At 40.8% G+C, this 16766-nt stretch overlaps 1 protein-coding gene and 1 long non-coding RNA gene across 2 annotated transcripts in view; one reads left to right on the top strand and one right to left on the bottom strand.

Moving 5' to 3' along the window:
* LOC311091447 overlaps positions 1 to 12431 on the bottom strand; it is a 101958-nt gene extending 89527 nt beyond the window's left edge. The window contains exons 1-2 of the long non-coding RNA XR_014608096.1: positions 11870 to 12431; positions 9534 to 9630 (exon numbers count right to left, since the gene is read on the bottom strand). This is a non-coding gene — a long non-coding RNA (uncharacterized lncRNA). The remainder of the gene's footprint in view (positions 1 to 9533; positions 9631 to 11869) is intronic.
* LOC311090940 (uncharacterized protein) overlaps positions 1 to 16766 on the top strand; it is an 846260-nt gene that overhangs the window by 507142 nt on the left and 322352 nt on the right. The gene's annotated exons all lie outside the window — the stretch shown is intronic.

Genomic DNA, 16766 nt, shown 5'->3' with positions numbered 1-16766 from the left:
GGTCGTGAAAAACCATAATATTTTTTTAAAAAATATAATAGTTTTTTTAACAGTAAGTCGTGGTCAATTATATCAAATGCTGCAGTGAAATCAAGCATTACAACACCTATTATTTTCCTCTCCTCCATATCCTTGAACCAGTCATCCACCATCTGAGTCAGGGCAGTGGCTGTTGAGTGTTTTCCTCTATATGCATGCTGAAAAGTTGTAATTAAATCATTATTCATAAAATAAGACTGAATCTGTTCATAAACCATTCTTTCCATTATTTTACAGAGAATTGGTAATAAACTTATTGGTCTACTGTTTGACCCAGAGAAAGGCAGTTTCTTATTTTTAGGTATTGGCACAACTTTACATATTTTCCATGCTTGCAAACATATATTATCCATAAAACACAAATTAATTATATGAGCAATAATAGGAGCAATGATTGCAACTATTGGCTTAAGCAACTTATGTTCAAGGTAGTCAACACCAGGTGGTTTGTTTTTACAATTCATCAGAAGTAATTCCACTTTGGAACCACTGACACTCTTGAATTTAAAGCTACATGATCTACTTTCCATCATCTTATTTATCAGTGTATTTGATAAATCTGTCTTGTATGGCTGTGTAGTATTTTTAAGTTTATTTATTTTATTTATGAAATAATCATTAAGATGATTCGCTATATCACTTGGTTTAGTAAAAAATTCACCTTCATGTTCTAAATAAGCTGGAGTTGATTTATTATTTCCTCTTAATATATTATTCAGTGTATTCCATAATTGTTTACTATCATGTTTTATTTCTATAATTTTCTTAGTATAGTACGATTTATTTTTCTTCTTATTTACCTTAGTTACACAATTTCTAAGTTTATAATATATTTGCCAGTCCGATTTGAATTTAGATATGATTGCTGCTTGTTTAGCGAGATCTCTCTCTTTCATAAGATCTTTTAATTCTTGATCCAACCACGGGGTGTTGACATTTCGAACTGTAAACTTTTTTATTGGTGCATGGTTTTCTACAATTGTCATTAAAGTTTGATCAAAAAGCTGAAATGCCTTCTCTGGATCCTTTTGTAGAATTACCTCTGACAAATTTGTGTTTCTGACATCATCTTCATATTGTAAATGATTGAATCTTCTAAATGACCTTTTCATTATTACTTTTGGACCCGATTTAGGAAGTTTTGTTTTCCTTACAATTGCAATAAGATTGTGGTCACTAAAACCAACTGGCACTGATAAGCAATTTGAGCAAACGTCTCAGGTTACGTATGTAACCCTGGTTCCCTGAGAGGGAACGAGACGCTGCGTCGAGACGCGGTGGGAACGCCCTGCGTGATTGCGTCGTGAAGCACGTGTATAATCAGTCCAATGGAAAGACGAGACGTCATAGTGACGTCACCTACCAGGAAACTATAAGGCAGCCCCGCTGACACAGATCGCGTTAGCTTCTAAAAAAGCCTGAAGCAAGTCGGTCAGGGCATGCAGGAAGTATGGCAAGGCGACGCAGCGTCTCGTTCCCTCTCAGGGAACCAGGGTTACATACGTAACCTGAGACGTTCCCTTTCAAGGGAACTCGAGCTGCGTCGAGACACGGTGGGAACCCCATACCCACTATGCCATAATGACGATGTGCCTGTTCTGTATGAAGTACCCTGCGCATACTAAGAAGCAAGCACTTTGACCCCAGGAGTGGAGAGGTCCAAGTCATAAAATCTAACAAATGTATGCGGAGAAGACCATCCTGCCGCATTACAAATGTCAAAAAGGGAAACTCCCGAAATTAAAGCCGTAGAGGCAGCCATACTCCTCGTAGAATGGGCCCGAACAGTCAAAGGTGAAGGCTGTCCGGCCGCTTCATATGCAAGTGATATAGCCTCAACTATCCACTTGCTCATTATCTGTTTAGATGCAGGGCACCCTTTCTTAGGAGCACCAAAGCAGACAAATAATTGTTCCGATTTACGCCACAGGGCAGCTCTGTGGACGTAAGCATCCAACGCCCGTACAGGGCACAACAGATTAAGGTTTTCCTGGTCTGGGGTAATAAATGGTGGAGGATGAAAGGCCTGCAGCACTATTGGGCCCCCAACATTAGTAGGGACCTTAGGTATGTAACCTAGTCTAGGGTGAAGAAATGCTTTCACCATACCAGGTGCAAATTCCAGACATGATGGAGCCACCGACAAAGCTTGTAAATCCCCAATTCTCTTGATAGAAGAAATAGCAAGAAGAAATAAAGTTTTTAGAGTGAGGAACTTTTCTGAAACCTCTTCAATGGGTTCGAAGGGAGCCAAGGCCAGACCCTCAAGTACAATGGCCAAATCCCATGCCGGTGCTCTAGAGTGCAATGCAGGTCTCAACCTCAAAGTACCACGGAGAAAACGAACAATTAGAGGATCTCTCCCAACTGAAGTGCCCGCCAGAGGGGTGTGATAAGCAGATATAGCAGCAACATACACCTTTAAGGTGGAAGGAGATAATCCAGCAGAGAAACGGTCTTGTAGAAATTCGAGAACTGTACCAACAGGGCAGTTAACAGGATTCAAATTACGATTTCCACACCAAGTAGAAAACAATTTCCATTTCAAAGCATAAAGTTTCCTCGTGGAGGGAGCTCTGGATTGAAGGATGGTCTCAACGACCTCAGTCGAGAGACCGGATTCTATGAGCTGGGCCCCCTCAGAGGCCAAGCCCACAACTTCCATAACTCTGGGTGAGGGTGAAATATCGTGCCCCTTGCTTGGGACAGCAAGTCCCTCCTGACGGGAATCTCCATCGGAGAGCCGTCCAGAAGAGATACTAGGTCCGAGAACCAGACTCGTGTCGGCCAGTATGGGGCTATTAACAGTAGATGAGCTCCTTCCCGGCGAACCCTCTCCAGAACTCCCGGGAGCATCGATACGGGGGGAAATCCGTACAGGTGTAGCCTCGGCCACACCTGCACCATTGCATCCAGTCCGAGAGGAGCTGGATGTGTGAGAGAGAACCAAAGCGGACAATGGGTCGAATCTGATGATGCGAAAAGGTCTACTTGAGCTCGACCATACATTTTCCATAGGAGCTCCACCACCTCGGGGTGAAGTCTCCACTCCCCGGGCCTCAGCCCTTGTCTTGACAGGATATCTGCTCCTACATTCAGATGCCCTGGAATATATACTGCCCTTAGTGACAGTAATTTTTCTCGGGCCCATAGGAAGATCTGATGAGCCAGATTGCAAAGTATTCGAGACCTCAGACCCCCCTGATGGTTGATGTATGAGACCACCGATGTGTTGTCCGTGCGGACCAACACGTGATGGCCTCTCAGGTCTGACAGGAAGTATTTTATTGCATGAAATACGGCCATCATCTCTAAACGGTTTATGTGCCAAGATAGTTGATGGTCCTGCCAAAGACCTGACACTGAGCGTCCGCTCATGACTGCGCCCCACCCCGTGAGGGAAGCGTCTGTCGAAAGCGTTACGCGTCGACAAGAAGCTCCCAACACTGGGCCCTGGGCGAGGAACCAAGGTTTCTTCCACATGACCAAAGCACCAAGGCATCGCCGCGTGACCTTGATCATGCGAAACGGATTTCCCCTCGGAGAAAACCCCTTGGTCCTGAGCCACCACTGCAGAGGTCTCATGTACAGAAGGCCAAAAGTAATTACGTTGGACGCCGCTGCCATGAGCCCCAACAGTTTTTGAAACTGTTTTACAGTGAGTGACTGGCCTAGTTTTATTCCTCTTACGGCTGTGAGAATTGCTGATATACGTGCAGGAGACAGACGTGCATGCATTGTTGTTGAATCCCAAATTACGCCTAGAAAAGTGGTCCTCTGAGCTGGAAGGAGCACACTCTTTTTGGCGTTGAGCCGCAACCCCAACTTTTCTATATGAGACAGAACGACACCTCGGTGCCGAACTGCCATCTGCTCTGACTGAGCTAGAATCAACCAATCGTCTAGATAGTTTAATATGCGAATGCCCTGGAGTCTTAGAGGAGCCAAAGCTGCATCCACACATTTTGTAAAGGTGCGGGGTGATAAACCTAGGCCGAAGGGAAGAACCCGATACTGGTACGCTTCGCCCCCGAAAGCAAACCTCAGGAACTTCCTGTGATGAGGATGAATAGATATATGGAAGTATGCGTCCTTCAAGTCTATTGTGACAAACCAGTCCTCGGACTGAATCTGTGACACAATCTGTTTGAGTGTAAGCATCTTGAACTTGAGTTTCTGAACTCTGCGGTTCAACTGCCGCAGATCTAGAATAGGACGCAACCCCCCATCCTTCTTTGGAACAATGAAATAACGGCTGTAAAACCCTGACTCTCTGCTGGGAGGAGAAACCCTTTCTATAGCTCCTTTTTGAAGAAGCGTCAGTACTTCCTGCTCCATAACCAGAGCCTGCTCGGAGTCCACCACTGTGGCCAGAACCCCTTGAAATCTGGGCGGACGAGAACCGAACTGAATTCTGTAACCCTTTTCCACTACATGCAGGACCCATTGAGAAATATTTGGTAGAAGTTTCCACGCTACCAGAAATTCTGCTAAGGGAACCAGTCTCTCGAGACTGGTCCCTGGATTTAGTTGAACAGACATTTCGGTGCCCTGAAGCGGCGAACCGGCAGGGAACAACCGAACTGACCGTCCTACGACCCTCCTCGGAGGATCGTACGGGGACGCTGACACCTCGGTGCCCTGAAACGGCGAACCGGCAGGGAACAACCGATGTGGCAGCGCTGCGACTCTCCTCAGAGAGCCACCCCCCTGCGGGCGCAGAGGAGGAACGATTCCTCAAAACCGTCCCTCCCCTGAGGGGACCACCCTCAATATTTTGACACCACTGGCGTCAGGACTTCTTCTTGTCCCAAGCCTTCCTAGAGAGGACAGTCCTCAGATCTTGTCTACCTCTAACCGGCTTAAACTGCGCCCGCCCCCCAGACTCCACAGACTGTGGAGGAGCCCGAGAGGCGACGCTCTGTTTTTGTTGCACTCTGTGCTGTGCGGAGCTCGTAGACGGCCGAGACTGCTCGGTCTTAACATTACGGCCAGCAGTCTCTGGGACACTGGATCGGCGAGGAAGAAACTTCTGAAATGCCGCCGCTTGTTTCTTTGATTCAGTGAATCTGTCGACAACACAATTTATAGCATCGCCGAACAAACTTGAAGGCGAAAGCGGGGCATCCAAAAGAACAGATCTATCTTTATCCTTTATATCAGATAAATTTAACCATAAATGACGCTCCGTGACCACCAGGGCTGCCATAGAACGGCCCACAGATTTTGCCGTCTCCTTGGTGGCCCGGAGAGATAGATCTGTCGCCCGCTAACTTCCTCACAATCATCCATGTCCCTCAGCAGGTCAGCCTGATACGCTTGCAAAATCGACATAGTGTGTAAACATGCCGCTGCCTGACCTGCTGCCGAATATGCTTTACCCATCATCATAGATGTAGCTTTTAATGGCTTGGTGGGTAACGTCGGGGCTTTCAGTGATGACGATGACTCGGGGGAGAGATGGCTCGCAAGCGTCTCTTCCGCCGGAGGCATTGTCAAATAACCATAGTATGAAATATCTTTAATATTGCTATAGTTATGTGTTTGTGGATTGTGCACTCTGAAAGAAGCTGGTTTAATCCACGATCTCGACACCTCAGTGTGGAGATCAGGAAAAAACGGCAATTCCCGACGAGGAGGTCGTGTTTTTGATGGCAAAAAACGTTCATCTAAAAGACTTTTATTAGATACAGTTTCAATTTCATCAGATGGCCATTCAATATTTAACTTGGCAACAGCACGAGTTAAAACCTCCATAAGCTCCTCATCCCCAGAAATACGAGCTGGCGAACACTCATCAATATTTTGCTCAATACTGACGACATCCAGTTCCTCAGAACTGGATAGCCGCAACATTGGTGCCTCAGCCTGGGAAGGAGAAGCCGCAGCGCGGGCTCCTTCCTGAGCTGAAGCACCGGATTCAGCAGGTAAGGGCTGAGAAAGGGCGGGGCCCGTCTCAAACCCCGCTACTAAATCCATATGCGAACCCCAAGATGAAAGCCTCCGCTATGCCTCGGCAGCAGCGGGACCCGCACCTCGGGGAGCGCGAACCGAACCGTCCTCCTCAAAGAACGCCCGGCGAGAGCGGAGCGTCCGCAAGGACAGCTTAACGCAATGCTCACAGTCAGCTCCCTCGAGAACTGACTGGGCATGCTCCACTCCCAAACAACAAACACAAAGCAGATGTGTGTCCCCACCCGTGATGTAACGAGGGCAGGGAACAACACAACGCCTTTATTCTTGCTTATTCGCCATTGAAATAGATATATATATTGAGCTTGACAGACAACAATAAATATGACAGGGACAGATATACAGAGAGCGCTTGCTGAAGGCACAGAAGCTAACGCGATCTGTGTCAGCGGGGCTGCCTTATAGTTTCCTGGTAGGTGACGTCACTATGACGTCTCGTCTTTCCATTGGACTGATTATACACGTGCTTCACGACGCAATCATGCAGGGCGTTCCCACCGCGTCTCGACGCAGCTCGAGTTCCCTTGAAAGGGAACTTGTAGTCTATTTATAAACATGTGGTCGATAGGGTTGTTCCGATTCCGATACTAGTATCGGAAATGCTGCCGATACCAATAAAAATTCTGGCATCGGTATCGGCGAGTACATCTACCCATGTACCGATCCGATACCATTTTATTAAACAATACCTAGTTATGCACGCTAGCTTTGCTTAACGCTGCAAATCGGAGACCAATTCTTCTTCGCTGCTCTAAACAGTGGTTGCTTGTGGCAACACAGGAAGTTGTGCTGTTGCCATAAGCAACCACTATTTAGAGCAGCGAAGAAGAAATGAAAACGCAAATTTTCAAATGTAGGCGCGCGGCAAGCGCATAATGTAAGAGACGCTGGCGCCCAACATCAAATGGCAAACATAATGAAAACGGAACAAACTGCGCTACTCGTTATTTTGTGCTTCACGGACCATTAAACAGTTTGGAACAATGCAGCGCGAGCCGATCTTGATCAAGCTACACTGTTGCTACACAGCGCTAAGAGATCCAGTAAAGAAAGCATTTGAATTCGCCACTTAAGTAATAACATCGCTGCGAGATCTAGTGAGAAACATTCACATTTCTCCGTTATTAACGGATCAAACAGCGCTGACGTGGAAACCAGGAACATTGTGCTGTCAAGTAACGTTACGTTGGTTTTATTTTGACATTATGAATAAAATAGCTGCCCTCAAATGTTAATCTTAAATTAAATAAACCTTTGTTTATAACTACTACAATATTACATTTCATTTTTTTATAAGGAGCTGTTTTTGTTTTATATGTCAATTATAGCTCCATCATTGCTCAAAGTAAAAAATGATCATACTTTATGATGTTAGTTTTAATAAAAAAATAATTGAATAAAAAATGTAAATCAAGGAAATTTCTCTGGCATTTCTTTCTTTTTGCTGTATTGAAAACGTACAGAACCGTGACACCAGTGTATGGTATTGAACCAAACCGTGAATTTTGTGGACCGTTACACCCCTATTATTCATATATAATTTTTTAGATTCCTAGATTTATTTGTTGCACTTTTTTATACAGTTATATTGTAAAACTAAAATACCTTTTATAAAATAATTCTATCAATTCATACAGGGCTAGTATGAATTGCAGCTGTATACACACCCAGGTATCGGATTAGTACTCGGTATCGGCCGATACCCTGAGTCCAGGTATCGGAATCGGTATCGGGAAGGAAAAAAGGGTATCGGAACATCTCTAGTGGTCGATACAGGAAGCTGATCGAGTGCCATCCCTTTTTATACATATTCTAGTCGGTTTATTAATTACCTGTGATAATCCACATGCTGTTGCTGTGCTCATTAATTTGATTTTCCTAGGACAGTCAGAAGAATTCCAATCTATATTGAAGTCACCCATTAAGTAAGTTTCCAGATTCATGCTGCTAGCATGATCTAACATATCACATATTATAAACTCAGAATCGAAGACCAGGAGACTTTGGGATCATGTTCAAGAAGGTTGTATTACAAATGTATTAAAATGTTTAATTTAGGTTTACATTGAATTTAGCATGTTAAGGTTAGGTATAAATTATTATTATCAGAGTTTTCTAGCAAAAGACTCCGGTCAGTCCTGTTTTACTGAAACTCTTAATGGCTCTTGGAGCTTGTGTTTTAGCAAGAGAGTCCTGCCAGTCCTGTACTCGGGTCTCAGCATTTGAATAGATATGCTGAGTGGATTAGGATGGGCAGCACTCTCAGTCTCGAACAGGTTCCTAAACCTTTCTCATCACAAAGTTTTGGTATCTGCCCCTAAATGTATATAAACTGTATGTGAACGTCCACTTAGTCAGACTTTGGAAGAACTGCAGCTGCACAAAGGGGATCTAAATAATTTAAAAGAATTATATATGTTTTAATGAAACTATGGCTGATTGAATAAATGGATTAATCTAACAGCCTATCACACAGTATAAATCAACATGACAACAGTCTCCTACACAAACTCAAACAGGTATGAGGCTCTCAGTGTTTTCAGCATCTGCACACACACACACACACACACACACACACACACACACACACACAGTCTCAATGTATGAGGACACTCCACATGATCTTCATCTCCAGAGCTGCTCTTCAGAGTCACTTCACAAGCTTTCCCCCGTTTCATCTGAGAAAAACTACTGTTAAACACACACTGAAACTGTCTGATTACATTTAAAATGAAAGTTTTTATTCATTTCAAAACACATCATATTTGATGCTACATTTGTATTCAGTCATAAAACATAGAATCCAGAAAAATATAATAAAACACACTTTAGGAAGAAAAATAAAAAATAAATGTGGGCCCTAAATTAAAAGGTAGCTTACTCTGTGGAGTTTAATTGTGAACAAACAAATTATGATGATATTTTTGGCCATACCCAGCTCTATTTTTGAATTATGAATCATTTGTGTCCTAATGCAAAACAAAAGGATTGAATGTATAATAAATACAAACCTCAGGATGTTAGTCATTTACAATATCCAGCATCTTAGATAATAGTCCAGAAACAGGGAATATAACAGATGCACTGTTGAAATGTCTATTTAAGAGGTTTTAAACAGGATTTAGAGATATATGTGGTATAATATCCCGCTCGAGTGCAGTAGGTGTCGGTGTGCAACTGTTCAGCTGTTCCAAACCCTCCTGTGAAACACACGAAAAAGAGGAAAACGAAAGGAACAGCACCTGGGCCTCGTTTATCACCGCTGCGTCGCACAGAACAGGCTCTGAGAGAGGCGGACGACACTTACGACGCATAAGCTGTGATTTATAAAGACAAACTTGACGGGAAAATGTGCGCACCTGCACGCAAACTGTGACCTATGTGTACGAACGTTTTGGAGACGGAGCAGTTTGGCGAACCGATGGTGAGCTGGAGTTAAATGTCGTTTTTGTCGCTTTTAGACAGAGCATTTTAAGAAAATTATACATACAGAAAGATAATACAACTATAATTTCACTCACCAAGCCTGTCACATGAAGCAAACATCCATCCATTCCTACATGTCCGCGGCAGCGAGCGCGCTGGGCCGTTCAGTGAAACTGACGCATTAGCCTATATCTAACGGCAGATGAAGGAAAACCGTACATCTGCATTATAAATCATAATCATAATCATAAATACAGTGCATGTTCACAATAACAGTTTAAATAAATAAAAGAATGATTTAAAATGTTTTACTTCTGATATAAACATTTAGATTAAATATAATCGATAACGGACGAACGGTTTTATAAGTCTGAATATTTTTTGGGCGTACGCCATTTTTGGCTTTCGGGCGCACGTACACTTTTAGTAAGGATCCTACGCACAGTTTTATAAATGAGAGCCCTGATACCCAAACCTGTTAGGGGAGACCGGGGACAGTTGCAACACTTTTTGCATTTCTCTCAATTACTCAGAGACTATTTGGACTAGACCAACCAAATTTGTATATATTAAACTTGCATCTGTCTGCTAATTACCCATACCATTTAAAGATGATTATATATGACATATCGTTCACAGTATTTATTTGAATGGAAGAAGTCAGATGTTGCAACTGACCCCGACCCAGGGGACGGTTGCAACACAACCCAGGGACGGTTGCAACATGATTAAAAATACCTTAAATTTCATTAATTAACTTAAGCTTTTTGTCTCAGTGAGCATATAATTCTGAAAATATTAACTGTTTTAGGCCTACTATAATATTATAGTATTATTTATTTCAATAATATTATTGTAGCCTATTATTTATTTATTTAGTCATATTTATCAAATAACGGTTATCGAGTTTTGTTTGTTCATGTGTAGAACATAGGCCTACATAGATTCAGTGTGCAGGAATTACAGATTCTATTTAATCCCTCCATATTTCAGTGTCAGACAGGAAGAATTGAACAATTTGCAATGCAACAAACTTTTATTAAACATGCAATTTATAATTTGTTGCAACCGTCCCCGATAGGGTGACCACCCGTCCCGCGTTGCGCGTGCGCGCACAGCGTTTGAAGCCCAATTCACGCGTCACGCAAATTGAGACCGTGTCACGCATAATCTATGCTTGCTCAAAAAAAGTTGGTCGCTCTATATACTCGAGCCCCAAGCTGACAAACGAACATTACTTGACATTTCAGCACGCTATTGTTGCCACACAAACCCCTCAGTTGAACTGCTGACTAGGTTGTTGTCAACTTTTTCGTTGTTGTCATGACAGCGAACGCACGCGCATACCAGACACACTGGGAAGGAAGGAACTTTTAGATGCGCGCTTTCTAATTCGAAAAATTCGAGAAAGAGACTGTCTGAGAGGCAACGCCATCATCAATTAAAAAGAGAAGGTGTGAGTACAAGAAACAAGAATGGGGAAATGAATATTTGTGGCTGAAAGGTGTTGAGGGGGATACCAAGAGCGCTTTTTGTGACCTTTTGCAAAACGTCCTTCTCAATCGGACATGGAGGGAGGGGAATACGAGGTCAATCTTATTTTTTTTTAAATACTTTTTTTTAATTGTTCCTGTGGTGTTGAGCAACTACAATTCCTGTTAATCCTATACATTTATATTATAATTTATTAATTTATTTAAAGTAAATAAATTGTAATGAAAAATAAATAAAATTAAATAGTAAATCTTAAGTGGAAGTACATCTGTCAATTCAATTCAATTCATTGAATGTTCAAAATATAATAGTCTTTATTTAGAAAAAAACACACATTGGTTGGCCTATTCATGAGCATACATCAAAAATTACACATTTAGGAGAATAGGGCATTATTAATACTATGCGGTAATACTAAGGTGGTATGTGCTAGAAATGGGTAAACCACTATCAGTGAGTCTGCCAGTGGGGCACCGCCGCGCCAGGCAGTGTCCCACATTGTCCCTCAGAAACATACCCATTGTCCCCCCTTGGGCTTATTAGCAGGTGGTCACCCTAGTCCCCGACCCTATCAGCCATGACAGAACATCATACTCCTGCTAGACACACTGACTTTGACACATGCTAACCATGTCACTTAGAAGTCAACAAAACAATAATTCAAACTAAGTAAGTTTTGATTAATTCATACAAAATTTCAGGAAAGTATGACAAAAATATATCTAATGAAAAAATTTACTTTCATACCTCCAAAACAAGTTTTGTTCAATAAATGCAGAAGCAGATGTTGAATATGTCTACCGTTTTCTTGGTGGGGGGAGGGTCTAACTGTGCATGTTCAGTATGAGTGTCATCACTCTAGCTTGTCTCTGATTGGAGAAAAATGACATGTTGCAACCACCCCCTGTTACAACTGTCCCCGGTCTCCCCTACTCACTGGATTTGATCTGATCTATGATCCAGAAAACATTTCTCCAGATTTAGCACAATGCCTCCAAATCTAATAACACTCGCGGCCATTTATGTGTTTAATCCACAATCCATCGAGACCAGCAAGAGATTCTGAGAACGACGCGCGCGGACTGACAACAAGCGTTACTGAGTTTAAAATACTTATAAATTCATATAATTATTATTATTAATACATTCTCCATTAAAGTCATTTGTAATTATTAGGAACTTTATATTGTAAAGCGTGATTTAAATGTGAAGTTACAGAAGGCTGTTCTTCTGCTACTCCGAACAGACGATGAATCTGCCAGAAATTACAATCTTTTGAAGTTAAAACATGAAGTTTTATTGAGAAAGGTTTATTGAAAACGAATATGTTTCTGAAAGTTTTCCCCCATTTCCTCTTCAGTTTTAGGCTGTTGTTTTTGTGATGTGAAATCGAAAGTATTTTTGAAGCCGACATTTACAGTAGACAGACAGATGAGGCCTGACGGCAATGACCAACAATCTGCTGTTATTAAACTGAATATTTCAGTTCATATATAGCAATTATGGTTAGTAGTTATACAGTATGTCTATTATAATTCTGCTTACTTTTACTCAATCAGCTATTTTAGGATCATTTGAAAGTAATGAAATCAATCATCATTGTGAACTTGAAGTAATGATTAAATGACAAACGATTCAACAATTAATAAAAATTGGGTAAATATGATTGTAAAATGATATTAAACTGTAATAGAGAATATAACAAATCAGCTTCAATTTTCCCACTCAAAGTTTTAAACACAATTTCTGTTCCCCAATGAATTAATATTTAGAGTCAGTTAAACTCATTAAACAATCAGAAATGATTAAGACCATTCGGTTATTTTACATGGCAATATATTTGTCTGTAACTCACTTTATTTTATAGATAGTTTTTGCTGTTGCTGTTGTTGATGATAACTCCGCATTCTTCATTATTGTCTTAAATAAGATGTTCTTCATCTGTGTAAAATGGTGTCATCTCCAGGTGATGCTGAAGGATTGAGTGTTTCCAGAAACCAGTGCTGATCAGTTTTCAGTGTCAGTTTAGCTGCAGTATGTCAGAGGAAAGAGGAAAGGACTCTCTCTCTCAGATGAGTCTCTCAGAGAAACACAGGTAAGACTGCGTCTGTTTTCATCAGTTTAAACTCAACTGGACTTTGTGTTTCCCTGTCAATAACACAACTTTAAGCATATTTGCACATGCTTTGCACAATTTCTATTTTTAACTTCTTAAATTAACTCTGACATTGTCTATAAAGCCCTGTTTGCTCTATAGAAAATATCACAGTTAATAATTTGTTAATAACCTTCTAGACGCTGAATTAATCCAAATAAATGACTTCAGTTTTTAGATCATACAATTATTGACAGACATTAGGAAACAACTATACACTTAATTTAATTCAAGTATGCTAACACAACTGTGTCACACAGACATTTCTGCTCTCTATTTCTGTCAATAAACAAAAACTTGAAATGTTCTCATAAATTAGAGTGAAGTATTTTTTAACATATTAAATCTCTCTCATATATATTAAAGAAATTGTTAAACTAATGTGAGCCAGTAAAATAAAATAGTAGTTAACTATAAAACAGTAAATTGTGTGAGTGTGTGTATTTCTGTGGAGGATTAGATTAAGACACAGATGTGTTTCACACACAGTTGATCCTCCTTTACTAAAGTGTTTTCTCTCTGTTCTTTGTGTCATCAGTGTAAGATCAGGCTCACATGTGTCCAGCTCTGTGTCTCTGAAGAGTGATCAGTCTAAAGATTTTCCACCAGACTTCAGTGAGAAAACACCATCATCTAATAAAAGGTATTTCATAAGTTTCTAATTTTTTGTCACACGTTGTCTGTGTTTAAAAGTTGTATCAGTGAATATCAATCATGAAACATTTTTAGATCCAATATTTATCATTATTTATCATTGAATCATTTATCATGATATTTCTTATTGACTACTCTGATAAATATTTGATCTGATAAATATTTATCAGAGTATTCACAGCTAATACTTTTCCTCTTTCTGTGAAATTTTGCCTGGAAAATCAGTATTTATTTGATTTATTTGATTACAGGCTTCAATATGAGACATTAGACTCAGACGTTCAGACTCACAGGAACCACGAGAATTTCAAAGACAATCTTCTAGGAATCTTCCAAGTAGGAAAACACATTTTTATAAATGTTTAATATTTCTAACAAACAAATATGTTATTGAACAAAGACATTTTATTTAATTCCTCCAGATCCATTTTTTCTTCTGAAGCACTTATATATTTTTTATTTTTCTATTTGTTAAAAATATCAGCTGGTTAACATGTTAGTCTTTTAACTGGGTTTTATTATAGACTTTTAACTGGGTTATAACTATAGATATTATAGTTATTGAATAAATTGTGTTGACCAAATGTAGATGTACAATTTGGTTTAAATTGTGTATTTTTTCTTACTTTTGTTTGTAGGATCTTGAGAGCAAAATAATCACGTTTCTGAAGAATGAGCTGGAGAAGTTTAAGAAAATATTACAAAAAGAGAACACAGAACACTTTGTGAAGGACTTTAATGAGAACAGATCCAGTATCAAAGAATCAGCTCTTGATCTCACACTACATTACCTGAGAGAGATGAAGCAAGATGAAGCTGCTGATGCTCTAGAAGGTTAGAGACTCATGATCATCTGTCTGATTGTTTCTTATAAATGTAGGAGAGAAAATGAAGACTAAAACTGTCTATTTTCTGTTCCTGTGTTTAGATGAGCTGCTCTTCATTCATCAGCTGAAATGTGGCCTAAAGAAGAAGTATCAATGTGTGTTTGAAGGAATTGCGAAGCAAGGTGACTCCACACTTCTGAATAACATCTACACAGATCTCTACATCACTCAGGGTGGCAGTGAACAGGTCAATACTGAACATGAGGTGAGACAGATTGAAGTTGCTTCCAGGCGTCATGAAGCAGAAGAGAAACAGGTTGAATGCACAAATTTGTTTGAAGCTCCTAAACAAGACGAGGAGATCCGAACTGTACTGACAAAAGGAGTCGCTGGCATCGGGAAATCAGTCTCTGTGCAAAAGTTTGTTCTGGACTGGGCTGAAGGAAAAGAAAATCAAGATATCAGCTTCATATTTCCTCTTCCTTTCAGAGAGATGAACTTAATGGAGAAAGAAAAACTGAGTTTGATGGACCTTATAACTCAATTTTTCCCAGAGACAAAAGGACTGAACCTTACAAGAAGGAATCAGTTCAAAGTGCTGTTCATCCTTGATGGACTGGACGAATGTCGCCTTCCTCTGAAGTTTGATTGTAATGAGACGTGGAGTGATGTATCGTCACCAGCCTCTCTGGATGTTCTCCTAACGAACCTCATGAAGGGAAATCTGCTTCCTTCTGCTCTCATCTGGATCACCACCAGACCAGCAGCTGCCAGTAAGATTCCTCCTGACTGTATCGACCGGCTGACAGAGATACGAGGATTCAGTGACGCACAGAAGGAAGAGTACTTCAAAAAAAGATTCACCGATGAGAATCAGGCCAACACAATCCTAGATCACATTAAACAATCAAAGAGTCTCTTTATCATGTGCCACATCCCAGTCTTCTGCTGGATTTCAGCCACGGTTCTCCATAACATTCTGGAGGAGAAAAGAAATGATGTAAAAAAAACTCAGGCTGATGCGATCTCTAAAACACTGCAGGAATCAAACACTGAAGACACTCCCAAGACTCTGACACAAATGTACACACACTTTCTCCGCTTTCAGATCCAGCAGAGCCGCCGAAAGTATGATGGAGAATACGCACCAGATGTTTCCTGGGATAAAGACGCCATCCTTTCACTGGGGAAACTGGCGTTTCATCAGCTGGAAAGAAACAACCTGATCTTCTATGACACAGACCTGGACGCCTGTGGTATTGACGTCTATAAGGCATCAGTGTACTCAGGCATGTGTACCCAGATCTTTAAGGAGGAAACAGGGATCGTTCTTGGTACCATGTACTGCTTTGTTCACTTGAGCATTCAAGAGTTTATTGCAGCCCTTTATGCACATCTGTTTCTAGACATCAACAAGAAAAGTGTGTTTGATCATGAGTCTACAGAACAGGAAAACAGAAATGAAACCATGATTGATTGGCTCAAGACCCTTTATTCATATCTGATTCTATACATCAAGAAGACAAGTGTGTTTCTTCATGAGTCTACAGAACAGGAAAACAGAAATGAAACCATGATTGATTTTCTCAAGACTGCAGTGGACAAGGCACTCGAGAGTGACAATGGACACCTGGACCTTTTCCTTCGCTTCCTCCTCGGTCTGTCACTCCAGTCCAATCGACGACTCTTACGAGGTCTGTTAACACAGCAAGACAGCAATGACCGGAGCAACAAGGAAATAGTTCAGTACATCAAGCAGAAATTAGAAGATGATCTTCCTGCAGAGAGATCCATCAATCTGTTCTACTGTCTGAATGAACTGAACGACCAAACTCTGGTGAAAGAGATTCAGACCCATCTTAGCAAAGGAAGTCTCTCATCTGGTGACCTTTCACCTGCCCAGTGGTCTGCTTTAGCCTTTGTGTTGTTGACATCAGAGGAAGAGCTGGAGGAGTTTGAGCTTCAGAAATTCAAGAAATCAGACGAGTGTCTCATTAGATTATCGGCAGTCATCAAAACCTCCAGAAGAGCTCTGTAAGTATTTTAATATATTTTGTTTTGCTCTCATCTGAAAAATGTTTTATCTACATTACTCTATAGTGATTCCTCATCATGAACATGAACTTATCCCTGCAAAGCCTGACATAAGAAATAATAGTCTGAATTTTTGTGTGTGTGTGGAGACAGTTTATCAAACC

The sequence above is a fragment of the Abramis brama genome, assembly GCF_963993115.1.
Source record: "Abramis brama genome assembly, chromosome: 1".
NCBI lineage: Eukaryota > Metazoa > Chordata > Actinopteri > Cypriniformes > Leuciscidae > Abramis > Abramis brama.
The sequence above is the reverse complement of the archived record's forward strand: the minus strand, read 5'-3'. Positions and strand labels throughout refer to the sequence as shown.